This window comes from Bos grunniens, chromosome 11 (assembly GCF_055505025.1).
Source record: "Bos grunniens cultivar Pamir isolate PY7600 chromosome 11, Bosgru_T2T1.0, whole genome shotgun sequence".
In the NCBI taxonomy this organism is placed as follows: Eukaryota; Metazoa; Chordata; class Mammalia; order Artiodactyla; family Bovidae; genus Bos; species Bos grunniens.
In genome coordinates this window covers 13,359,798-13,371,930 of record NC_141175.1, presented here as the reverse complement: position 1 = coordinate 13,371,930, position 12,133 = coordinate 13,359,798, and the positions used below count along the sequence as shown (strand labels likewise).

Here is a 12,133-nt window from a genome sequence, read left to right as displayed (position 1 = left end):
GTGGAATATATCCTACTGCACCACACCAAACAAGCACATGGTCGTGGGCACCCTTGTCTGCTCACAAGTGCGTGTGTGTATATACTCCAAACACATACCCATCCATGCGCTCACCCAGTCATTCGGGAGCTCATGTGCCCATGAAAATGGGTAAATGGACAACCATGTGGGTCCATGCAAGCACATGTACGTGCATAGACACCCGTGTGTTCACAACCCCACAATTCAACACTAGAATGCACACAAATTCTTGTCTACGTGTGTGCACCCTCTCAAATTCCCAACTCTAAATAGAAGCATAAGCTGCAACATATGTGCCTCCCTGTCGTGAAGAGAGAGGAGGCTGTAGAAAGACAGCTTTGCAAGATCACGTAGAGAAACTGGCAGGGGTTCCAAGCACTGCAGAGAAGGTTGAAGGGATGGGGGTTGTCAAACAGTGGACTGGAAGAGGACAGAGGATGAGATGGGTCTCTGAGGGAAAGGAGATGACCCCTGAAGTCACCCGCCTTCAACTTGAATCCAAATTGACCAAAGGTTTATACCAGGGGCTCCCAGACTTATCGATCACCAGGGCTATTCACAGCCAAACAAGGCTCAATAAGAACACTTAGCATCTCCAATAGGTCAGGCACTGTTCTAAGCTGTGTGCTTAAATCATTTAAACATCAACAAAAATAATGCTTAACATTAATATTATCATTATTGATATTATAATTCTCCTCGATTTTCAGACTGAGGAAGCTGAGGCAGACTATCTGGCATACCCTCAATGATGGGACACCCAGATCTGGCTTGACCTCCGACTTACCTCTGGTAAGGTAAGACCTCTGGACTTGCCATCTCCAGATTCCCTACTGTGCCCCTTCCTCCCTCCTGGAGTCTCCACCATCCTCTGAACACAGGTTGGCTCTCCTTTACCCTCAATCATTCATTCATCACCATGCAAAATGTGAGTCATTTACTCCTACTCATGGTACAGACTAAAGAAGGTTAATATAGTTGGGGTATTGGAGGTGGGGACAGAAGGAGTTCAGACCTACCTTACTTGGGAAATGACTTTTTTCAGCTTGCTGAAGTATAATTAATATGTAATAACTGCACATATATTGAAAATACACATTTGTTACATTTTGACATATATTGATACTTATAAACCATCACCACACTCAAGACAGTAAATATAACTATCATATACAAAAGTAGGAGATGACTTTTCAGATGAAACATGAAGCAGAGTTGACTCCTCCAGGTGATGGAAAAGTAGGAAGGGAGAGGGAAGAATATTTTAGGGAGCAGAGACCCTTCCAGTTAAGATCTTCTGGAAAGGAAAAGCAGGTTTCATCTGAGAAACTCAAAGAAGCTTGAAGATCCCCTGGAGGAGGGCACGGCAACCCACTCCAGTATCCTTGCCTGGAGAAACCCATGGACAGAGGAGCCTGGCGGGCTACAGTCCACAGGGTTGCAGAGTCGGACACAACTGAAGTGACTTAGCATGTACACAGCACACACACTCAGTGGTGGGGAGCAGGGAAAAGTGGGAGGAACAGTTCCCAGGGGTTAGGTGACAGGAGCCAGCACTGGCCCCGCCCTGAGGTTGAGATCTCTACCAGGGTCCTCATCATACTACAGGTTGGGACCACCCTGGGAAGGAGGCAAATTGGAAGCATTTCCTCCATGGACTAAGAGAGCAGGGCTCTCACTCATCCAGGGAGGTTCCTGTAGCCTATTTCTGGAGGCTGACCCTGCAGAACCCATGGTAGCACTTAGCTCTGAGCATTCAGCCTGCTTGTTAGCTGGGACATTTTTAAATTTTTAATTTGTATTTCAAAATCTGTAAAAGTTTTTAAATTATTTTGAAGTTTTTGTTTGTTGATAGCTCAATTGGTAAAGAATCTACCTGCAATGCAGGAGACCCCAGTTTGATTCCTGAGTCGGGAAGATGCCCTGGAGAAGGGATAGGCTACCCACTCCAGTATTCTTGGGCTTCCCTTGTGGCTCAGGGGTAAAGAATCTGCCTGTAATGTGGGAGACCTGGATTCAACCCCTGGGTTGGGAAGATCCCCTGGAGAAGGAAAAGGCTACCCACTCCAGTATTCTGGCCTGGAGAATTCTAGTCCATGGGGTCCCAAAGAGTCAGACACTTTCACTTTCACTTGTTGTCATTTGGGGTTTTTTTTTTTTGGTCTTACTCATGGCCTGCAGGATCTTAATCCCTCTACCAGGGACTGAACGATCCTCAGTCATGAGAGCACAGAGTCCTAACCACTGGAATGCCAGGGAAGTCTTGAAGGTATTTAAAAATTACCATAATCCCACCTGCCTGGATATGACCAATATTAACATTTTGGGGTATATTCTTCCAGATGCTTTTCCATACCTAATTATTACATATATGTACATATAATTTTTAAGGGACCACACCAAGGGCAGGTTTTTATCTATATTTTATTGCCTCAGTCACATCTGACTCTTCACGACCCTATAGACCATACCCTGCCAGTCTTATCTGTCCGTGGGATTCTCCAGGCAAGAATACTAGAATGGGTTGCCATGCCCTCCTCCAGGGGATCTTTCCTGACCCAGGCATCAAACCTGTGTCTCCCACATTGGCAAGTAGGTTCTTTACCACTAATGCCACCTGGAGAGCCCAAAATTTAACAATATGTTATACATGTTTCCATATCTATAAATATAATACTAAAACAAACAACTCTTTATTATTATATATTTTAAAAGTGCTGTGATAGGCTTTCTTGCTTATATACTATACACACTTCCACAATTATTTCCTTAAGCTATCCAAGGACTACAAATACATATCTTCAAAATCAACTCTATGGAGAAATTATATACTGTTAATAATTTTGATATATATTGTCAAACTGCTCTTCAGAAAGCCTGAAGCAAATTACACTCAAATTATCCGTATATGAGTGTTTCTCTTACCAAACTGTTGCCAAAACATATTGTGAACTAGCGGTTTTTCTTCTAAAGTTGGTCAGTTAAACCAGCATCACACAGCTGCTTTAATTTGCATTTTTAATAGCTAGCAAGGTTGAGCTAGCTATTTTTTATTAGTCATTTATATCTACTTGCATGGGTTTCCTTTCCCTTTTTTTTTAATTGTAAAGAATAATTTCATGGCTTCTTCTAATTATTAAAGTACTACATTCTGACTACAGAAAATTTAGAATATAATAACAATAAAGAAGAAAATAAAATTTAGTCAGAAACCCACAATTAATCATATTGTAGATTTTTTTCCAGGTAGAGTTAGAAACAGATCACATATTTAGAGAACCCAAATAGGATCATGCTCTATATAGCTTTACATACTGCTTTTAAATGCATTATAGAACAGTAATTTTCCCATGTTATTAGGTATTGATTTAAAAACATGATTTTAACATGTGCAAAAATGTATTTATAACCATAATTTACTTAACAATTATCCTAATTTAGACATTTAAGTCCTCCCAATTTTCTCTGGTAATAAATAACAGATTAATAAATACCTTTATTCTCAAGTTTTTTTCTTTTTTATTATCTTTAGCATAAATTCCTGGAGGCAAAATTTTTAGATAAAAAGGTACATATTATTTTTTTAAAGGCTTCTCATAACTTAAACTCTGTTTCAACATATACTGCCATTACCATATTTAAGGAGTACCTGTTTCTTGACACTCTTGCCAATATTAGGTGAAATATCATCTCATTATTATTTTCAGTTTTGCTCATTTGATTACAAATGAACCTAAGAAATGAACTGATGGTATGTCTTATTTTTGCAATCCGACTAGCGGTGACAGAGGCTGGAGGTAGTGGGTCTTCCTCCACCACTTACCAGAGAACTAGGCACAGGGTTTAAAAATCATCTTTGTTGTTTAATTCACATTTTAAAAGAATTTTAGTAATATGAATAGCTTTAGTTAAAAACTTACTGGTCTTAGGACTTCCCTGGTGGTCCAGCAGCTAGGACTCCAAGTTTCCAATGCAGGGGTCCCAGGTTTGATCCCTGGTCAGGGAACTAGATCCCACATGCTGCAACTAAGACCTGGCACAGCCAAATAAATAAATGAATATTTAAGCAGTGCTACTTGCTCAGTAGCGTCCGACTCTTTGTGACCTCATGGACTGTAGCCCATCAGGTTCCTCTGTCCATGAAATTCTCAGGAAAGAATACTGGAGTGGGTTGCCATTCCCTTCTCCAGGGGATCTTCCTGACCCAGGGATTGAACCTGGGTCTCCTGCATAATAAATAAATAAATAAATAATAATTTTAAAAAATGAATATTTAAAAAAAACACACAAAAAACCTTACTGGTCTTTTCTCCCTCTAGGTTTTTTGACTCCCTCTGGTGAGTCACTCTCCATATATCACCAGAGTGATCTTTCTAAAACATAGGTCTGGGCTAGGGTATTTTAAGTGGTGGTTGGGGTGGGGGTGGCGCACAGAGCCTTCTTGAGTCGTCCTCAGAAACCCTGCTCAAAACAGCAGCAGTGATGCAGCTTTTATAAACAGTAGCCTCATTCACAAAAGCTCACCTGGGCACTGGGAGTATGATAAACCTGGTAGATAGATAGTACTTCATGCCAGGAGTATCACACATTGTAGAAAAGGAAGGAACCACAGCTACACAACAAGGACAAATCCCAGAGCATAACGAGCAATGAAGCGAGTTAAAGGACACCATTTCAGAAAGCATGAAACTAAACATCACATGGTTTTTCCAGTGGTCATGTATGGATGTGAGAGTTGGACTGTGAAGAAGGCTGAGCGCCGAAGAATTGATGCTTTTGAACTGTGGTGTTGGAGAAGACTCTTGAGAGTCCCTTGGACTGCAAGGAGATCCAACCAGTCCATTCTGAAGGAGATCAGCCCTGGGATTTCTTTGGAAGGAATGATGCTAAAGCTGAAACTCCAGTACTTTGGCCACCTCATGCAAAGAGTTGACTCCTTGGAAAAGACTCTGATGCTGGGAGGGATTGGGGGCAGGAGGAGAAGGGGATGACAGAGGATGAGATGGCTGGATGGCATCACCGACTCGATGGACGTGAGTTTGAGTGAACTCCGGGAGTTGGTGATGGACAGGGAGGCCTGGCGTGCTGCAATTCATGGGGTCGCAAAGAGTCGGACACGACTGAGTGACTGAACTGAATTGAACTGAAACATCATAAGGTTACATGTTACACGTTACAAGCTGTGACAAGAAATGGTTTTGGTGATAAAATGACTTAAAAAATAAAATAGGGGTGTAATGAATACAAAAATCAAGCTGGTAATTATAAAAAATAAAGCACGAGTTTGGGACTTCCCTGGTGGTTCAGCGGTTAAGACTCCACCCTTCTACTGCAGGGAACAGGGGTTCGATCCCAGGTTGGGGAATAAAGTTCCCACATGCTGCATAGACTAAAATAAAGAACTTCTTAAAATAAATAAATAAAAACAAATAAATAAAACACAGGTCTAATGGTGTCAGCCCTGCCTAAAACCTTCAGTGGCTCACTATCTCTTCCAGGATAAAGTGTAAGCCCCTCGACCTGAATTTGCGGCTCCTTGTGGTTTTGCCTCAGTCTTCCTTTCCAGACTCTTCTCCAATGGACAACCCCCACACCCTACCTCCCTGACCCTACAACTAATCTCCTAACCACATCAGACTCCACTTTGCAGCTTCCTATTCAAATTACAAAAGGAGGGCCTTTATCCACCACTGCTCCCCTTGCCCGGAATCCCTTCTCTCTTTCTCACCTGGCAAAGGCCTCCTGAGCCTTTGAGATCCAGCTGAACGTCCACTTTCCATATTCCCCAAAGAGAGAGCAGTTTGTTCTCTCCCCTGTGCCCCCATGATCCAACGACCACACCTTGTCGTCATCCTTGACCTGAGCCCCCAGCCCCTCCACTGCACTCTGCATCCTTAGGGGCCAAGACTTAGTGCCCACACCTCCCTCCCCAGGAGTCTGGCAGACAGTCTGGGCTTCACATGTGTTTGCTGTTGAAGAACAGTGTCTCTCTGATCATTTAATATTTGGTTATAGAGCGCATACTCTGACACAAAAGCTGTCATCGAAGATGTATAAATTAAAACACGAAACTTCTCATCAGGATGTCTCCCAGGAATGGCTGGGTCAGAGCGGTTGGCTAGCTGGGAAGGTGTTTAATAAGAACCCCAGTTAATTAACAAGAGAAACATTCCTTTGTGGTTTGCTTCAAGGCAGAGGACAGCCAGAAGCTGGTGCTGGAGACAGATTCCAGCTTCACTTCAGGTTTCTTTCAGAACTTTTAGAGTTAAAAGAGCATCTTGACAGTGTGACAATGTCTAAGCACTTTGACCTCCCATCCCACTGCCAGGAACCCAGACTAGAGAGATACCTGCTCAGTCATGCAAGGATACGCATGTGAGGATGAGCTGTTATTGCATTGTTAGGGAGAAAGATAAGCAAATCATGACTTACCCAGCCGTGGAATCCAAACAAAAGTTTAAAAGTGTAAGGTAGAGCTGTCCATCATGAGATGACAGTGAAATCCTATGTAGGATTCCATTTTGCAAAACAACAACAAATTACACACACACACACACACACACACACACAGAGTTTATAAAGGTCTGAGAGAAGATCTAGGGGCTATACATCTAATCTCTGGGGAGAGAATTGTGGGGAAAGGAAGGAGTACTTTCACTTTTTTTAATATCATCCCAGCTGTGGGTTGTTTTGCTTCTTACAAGCATATACGAATTTTGTAGTTAAAGGGAAGATAAACAGAGTCAGTTCCAAAGCTGGCTTCCAAGTTGTCTTCTCAACCTTGACTCACAGGGCTTCCTCATTCCAGGGATAATCAAGTGACAAGAATCACTAACCACTGTGTGAGTTGTGTGTTCTTTCTTTCTTTTTTTTTTTTTTTTGAAGTCTTTATTGAATTTGTTACAATATGGCTTCTATTTTATGTTTTGTGTTTTTTTGAGGGGGAGGGCAGGAAGCCTGTGCTGTCTTAGCTCCCTGACCAGGGATGCGATCTGCAGCCCCCTGCATTGGCAGGTGAAGTTTTAACCACTGAGCCACCAGGGAAGTCTCAGATACGTTTTCTTCTCAAGCATTTTCTGTCTACTAGGTGCTTTGACTATCGCAACAAATCCACGATAGATACCATTATTATCACTGCCATCTTACATCTCAAGAAACTTGGATCCATGAGTATCTTGAATTTATCAAACTCACACACACAAAAAAAATCATCAATGTTAGTGGAAATGCTAGAATGGCCCCCTTATATTCTCCTAGCAAGACTATAAATCGGTACAAGGTTTCCAGGGAGCGATTTGACAATACGCATTAGAATTCTTTAAAATCTGCATCCCTTTATCCAAGCAATTCCTTTTCTAGAAATGTATCCCAAGGATATAATTAAGGGACATGCACAGAGTTTCAGCCACAAGGATGTTCATTTAGAAGATGCTTATGATATTGAAAAGTTGGAAACCACTTCAATACCCAAGAATAGAAAATTACTTAAATAAATTATGTTTCATTCATATGAGAGAATATGATAAGGCCATTAAATAGTGGTGAAGAAGAATATTTAATGACAGGGAACATGGTTCATGATGCATTTTTAAAAGCAGGTCACAAACAGTATGTATTATATTAGTCCATTTTTCTTTAAAAAAAAAAAAAAAGAAAGAAAAACATCGGTAATATACACGCATAGAGAAACAGCAGAAAAAAGCACACAAAATGTTAGCACCTCTGGGAAGTGAGACTACTGAAGGTTTTTTAATTGACTCCTTTTCTTAATTGTATCTTTTTATTTCTCCCTTGCTAAATGCCCTATGATAAAAGTGTACCATTCTAAATTGTATTACACTTTTTAAAGGAGATTCATCTCCTTGCTCTTTCCCCTGCAGCAACTTTTGTGGTCCTGCCTTTGTGCCGTTCTCCCTCCAGATCCTGCCCTCTCTACTCCCAGCAAACACTGCTCATTCTATGAGGACAGCTCTTCCAGGAAGGCTGCCATGATCTCTGCTGGCTTCTGGGTTCCCCAGCTCACACTCAGCTTTCAGTTCTTCTTGCATGAGACACGCGTATCATGCAACACTGCCAAAGTGTACTGGGAAGTGGTTCATCAGCCGGGGAAGCTTAAGGCATCTCCAAAGCAAGTGCTCAGCCCCTGGTACTTTAAATAGATCTGACTGGTATTTGGGTGCCTAAAGCCCAGCAGCCCTCAAAGCCCCACCCTTGGGCTTTCATGGGGGCTCTCCCATTCAACCGGCCTCACTCTCTTCTTCATGCTTGGCTCACTAATCTCTTGGTTCTCCCCACATTCCCAGCATCCTGTGGGCTTGCCTTGCTCTGACCACTGGTCTGCCCATGCTTTGGAGTTCAGCTTTAGGTTGCATTGATGTCTGCATAATAAGCAAGACGTCTGGTCCTCAAGCCCTTCACCAAGCACCTGCACAAAGTCAGGGGTCGAACACAACCATAGCATTTATGTGCTAAGTATCTTATTATGTGTTAGGCATTCTGCCAGGTGCTTCACTGGCTGGTCGCCTTTATTTTCTGCATAATAATAATAACCATAGCTGTCCTTTACTGAGTCCTTACTCAGCTCCTTACACGAATCCCCATTCTCCCAAGCATGGATGAAACTCTCAAAGAAGTAGGGTGAGTTGCCCAAGGCCACAGAGCTAGTATGGAAGGGGCTATGCCCCATCTCAAACCAATCCTTGTCTGAGCGCCAACTTATCCCCTTACCTGGTACCTATGCCGCTCCTACATCTACCCTCTGGGATGGGTATGAGAGATAAGCAAACTGAGCTTTGACAAGGTTAAGTTATGGTTCAAGGTCATTCCGGCAAAGTATCAGAGGGGCCTGGGAGCTTAGCCCAGGTCCGGTCTTGGCAAGGTACTGGACAAATAGGAGGGTCACAAAAGGGGAGAGTCTGGTGGGGTTGAGGAATAGGGCTAAGGTCCCCACCAGGAGGGCAGAGGTCCAGGGCTGGGCTCCAGTCTCATCAGAAGAAGTAAAATCTGGGAAGAGAAACTTCCTGTGGCTCCCCTCCACCCCAGAGACACCATCCACATGTCTGGTACAGCACAAGCATTTCTAGATCATATCTGAGTGTTAGTCACTCAGTCGTGTCCAACTCTGCGATCTCGTGGACTGTAGCCCACCAGGTTCCTCTGTCCATGGGATTTCCCAGGCAAGAATACTGGAGTGGGTTGCCATTTCCTTCTCCAGGGGATATTCCTGACCCAGGGATCGAACCTGGGTCTCCTGCATCGTAGATGGCTTCTTTACCGTCTGAGCCACCTGTCTCACCTTAAATCCTCTCTCTAAGGAAAGGAACCTCATAACCTCCTTTCAGAGGAAACTGAGGCAGAGGGAGGTTCGGTAACTTACATAGCTTGGTGCTCCACAGGTACGAGGTCAGTGTGGACCCCACAGTTGCTTGTACCTCTTTCTGTGTCCAGTCTCTCTGTCCATCTCCCTCTCAAGGCCACAGGCGCCTGGGGAGCAGATGTTTTATCCTCGGACACCCAGCTCAAGGCCTGGCTCATAGATGTTTATTGGATGGGCAGAGAATTGTGCTATCTCTGCCCTCTCGGCCTGGTGTGGAGAGAAATCGACTTTGCACAAGAGCACAGCATCCACTGTGAAATCTCAAGGCTGCCAGATGCCCCTTTGCGCTTGCCCTGAGGTTGCTGAGAACGAGAGGCAAGAACCACCTCAAATCGAGACAAAATGCATTTGTGGTTTTGAAGGAAAGTTGTTAGAAGACAGAATCTGTCTTCCAAGGCCAAGGTTGCGCCAATTCCGTTTACTTAAAGTAGAAAGAAGACAATCCTGCCCCGGTGAGTCTAGGCCGGCTTGCAGGAAGGGGCGTTTTGTTTTTTTTTTTTTTTTTGCTGAGTATCCACCGCCTACCGCAGGAGAGAACGGGCAGGAGGCCGAGGAGCCAAAGCAAACATTCTGAAGTCAGAGATAATGGGAGAAGGTGGGAGGAATGGGAATAAGTTTGGAGGCCAAGCAGGAAACAGGTCTGAAAGGAAGGGTGGGAAAGCAGGAAGCTTTCCGCGGTTTTATGAAAAGATGGCCCTCCTGAGTTTGGGGGGCAGGTCCGGCTGGAGCCGGGCTGGCTGACAACAGCACGAGCCCACCCTGCTCCGCAGCCTCTTCCCGGCCTGCCCCCTCCCTGCCACCCTGCCCGGAGCCCGAGGGCTTCTTCTAACAGAGAGCGCCCCATCCCCCAGCCTCTGTCTTCCGTGGCTCCCTGTTGCCAGTCTCTTAGAGGCTGGGGCATCTCCGGCTTCCGCGGCCACACGCCGGCCCAGCCCTCCGCGCCCTTTCAGCTTTCATCGCCTCCTCTCTATAGCACCACCCTGGAATCCAAAGCACCCACCTGCCTGCTCTTCCCTAAATGAACTCTACCTTTCTCAGACCTTGCAGTTCTTTCGGCCCTCCCCCTCCCACCCCCCCACCCTCCGCCCCCGCAGCTGTCTTGCCTCCTCAGATAGCATCTCAAGGGACTCTTGGCTCCACTTCTTGAATCTCCCTAAGTGTCTTCCGGGAGCCGGCCATGACCAAATGCTCAGTAACTGTCAGGAGAACCAATCAAGTGGCCAGAATGCTGGAGGACAGAGGGTTCTGGACAAACCCCCTGTCCGGTCAGCTCTTACCCGGCTAGATGTCTTAGGCTGGGGTCCCGGGGAAGCAGCCTCTGAGAAAAGGATTGGGGTCCTAACTGTGCATGTGGGAGGTGAGTGTCATACAAGATGCCTTCAGAAGCAGGGCTCCGTCCCTCCGGGAACTTCTGGGAAGGGGGAAGAAACACCGCTTAAGAGTTGCAGCCACCCCAAGGGGCCAGGACACTGGGTAAGTGCCTGCCATCGCCCCTTCATCTTGACTGAGGGCAGTGCTGGGGTATTTGCCCTGGGCACCTGTGGCCAGCTCCTGGTCGCACAGCTTCTTACAGCAGAACCCCCACGGGCAGGCTCCAGGTGAGCGGGAGGGGCGGGGTGGGCAGTGAGCATCTTTGCCTCCAGACGTGGGCTCTGCTCTCCCTGCCTTTGCACCTTTGCCTGTGCCAGTCCCACACCTGGACTGCCCCCTTCTGGGCCTCTCCCACCAGCAGGGGAATCCCTGCGCCCCCAACATGGCCCAGCCAAAGGGCCTCCGGAGGAGGCTTTTCCTGACCCACCCCAGGGGAGTCAGTGCCTCTCTGTACAGCCCCACTCTCCTCATCACGTGTGTAGTTCCCCCAGCACCAACCCTGTGTTATCACTGAGTCCAGTAGTGGCCCCGGGTCCCATCTGCCTGACCCAGGGGGCCCTGTGAAGGAAGGGTCTCCCTCTGGTTCATCTGCGTCCCTAGCACCCAGCAGAGTGGAGGTGTCCATTGAGTGAATAATTGAGTGAATAAGCAACAATAATTCATCGAGTGCTTACTATGTGCTAGACTCTGATCTAAATTCTTTATATGTTATGACATTTAATCCACATGGCCACCTATGAGGGAGGGGCTGTGACTATCACCAACATCTGGAGCAGGCTCCCAACCACAGAGGACCTAAGGGACTTGCCCAGGGCCCTGCAGCTCTAAGTGGCCGAGTGGGGCATGAGTGGGAGACCTTCTCTGGCCCCTCATGAGCACCATGTTCCCACCAGCTGGGCCAGAATAGAGACCCAGCTGGCTGAGGGTTCCTCCAAGCCACCCCATGCTGGGGGGATGGTGAGACAGGGGAACAAAGGAGGCTGCAGAGAGGGGCCTGGAGTCCACCCTCCCAAGAGCCAGGAAACTGCCCAGGCCCTGATAAATGGAGCTGAATATGGAGTCCTCCTATAAGGGGGAGCAGCCTGGGTGGGTGTGAAGGGTGTCAGGTCACATGATTTCCGGGAGGGCTGTTGTGACAACAGAGTGTCCCAGCCAGACAGCCCCTAACAGGCTTCTCAGCTGCTTCTTATCCACGATCCCAGGTGCCCCTCAGGACTCCCTGCTCCAGCCCCAGTGACGTGGGGAGATATGGGCTAGAGGGGTCAGTCCAGAGTCGCAACCAGAGTCAGCAACCAGAGCTGGGGCTTCACGTGATGGGTGTGTGACTCTGACGGTGGCACTCTTTCCAACTGTGTCTCAGACCTC

The 12,133-nt window shown here is 46.2% G+C and overlaps 1 protein-coding gene across 5 annotated transcripts in view; it reads right to left on the bottom strand.

The window, feature by feature from the left end:
• Positions 1–9,877, bottom strand: part of STRBP (spermatid perinuclear RNA binding protein) — a 199,131-nt gene extending 189,254 nt beyond the window's left edge. For 3 of the 5 annotated variants that reach the window (XM_086325341.1, XM_086325335.1, XM_086325346.1), the window contains exon 1: positions 9,398–9,877. The gene's annotated coding sequence lies outside the window, so the exon portion shown is untranslated. Of the gene's footprint in view, positions 1–3,941; positions 4,055–9,397 lie in introns of all 5 variants that reach the window. The other 2 variants (XM_086325336.1, XM_086325349.1) reach the window with 1 other exon arrangement.
• Positions 9,878–12,133: the final 2,256 nt, after the last annotated feature.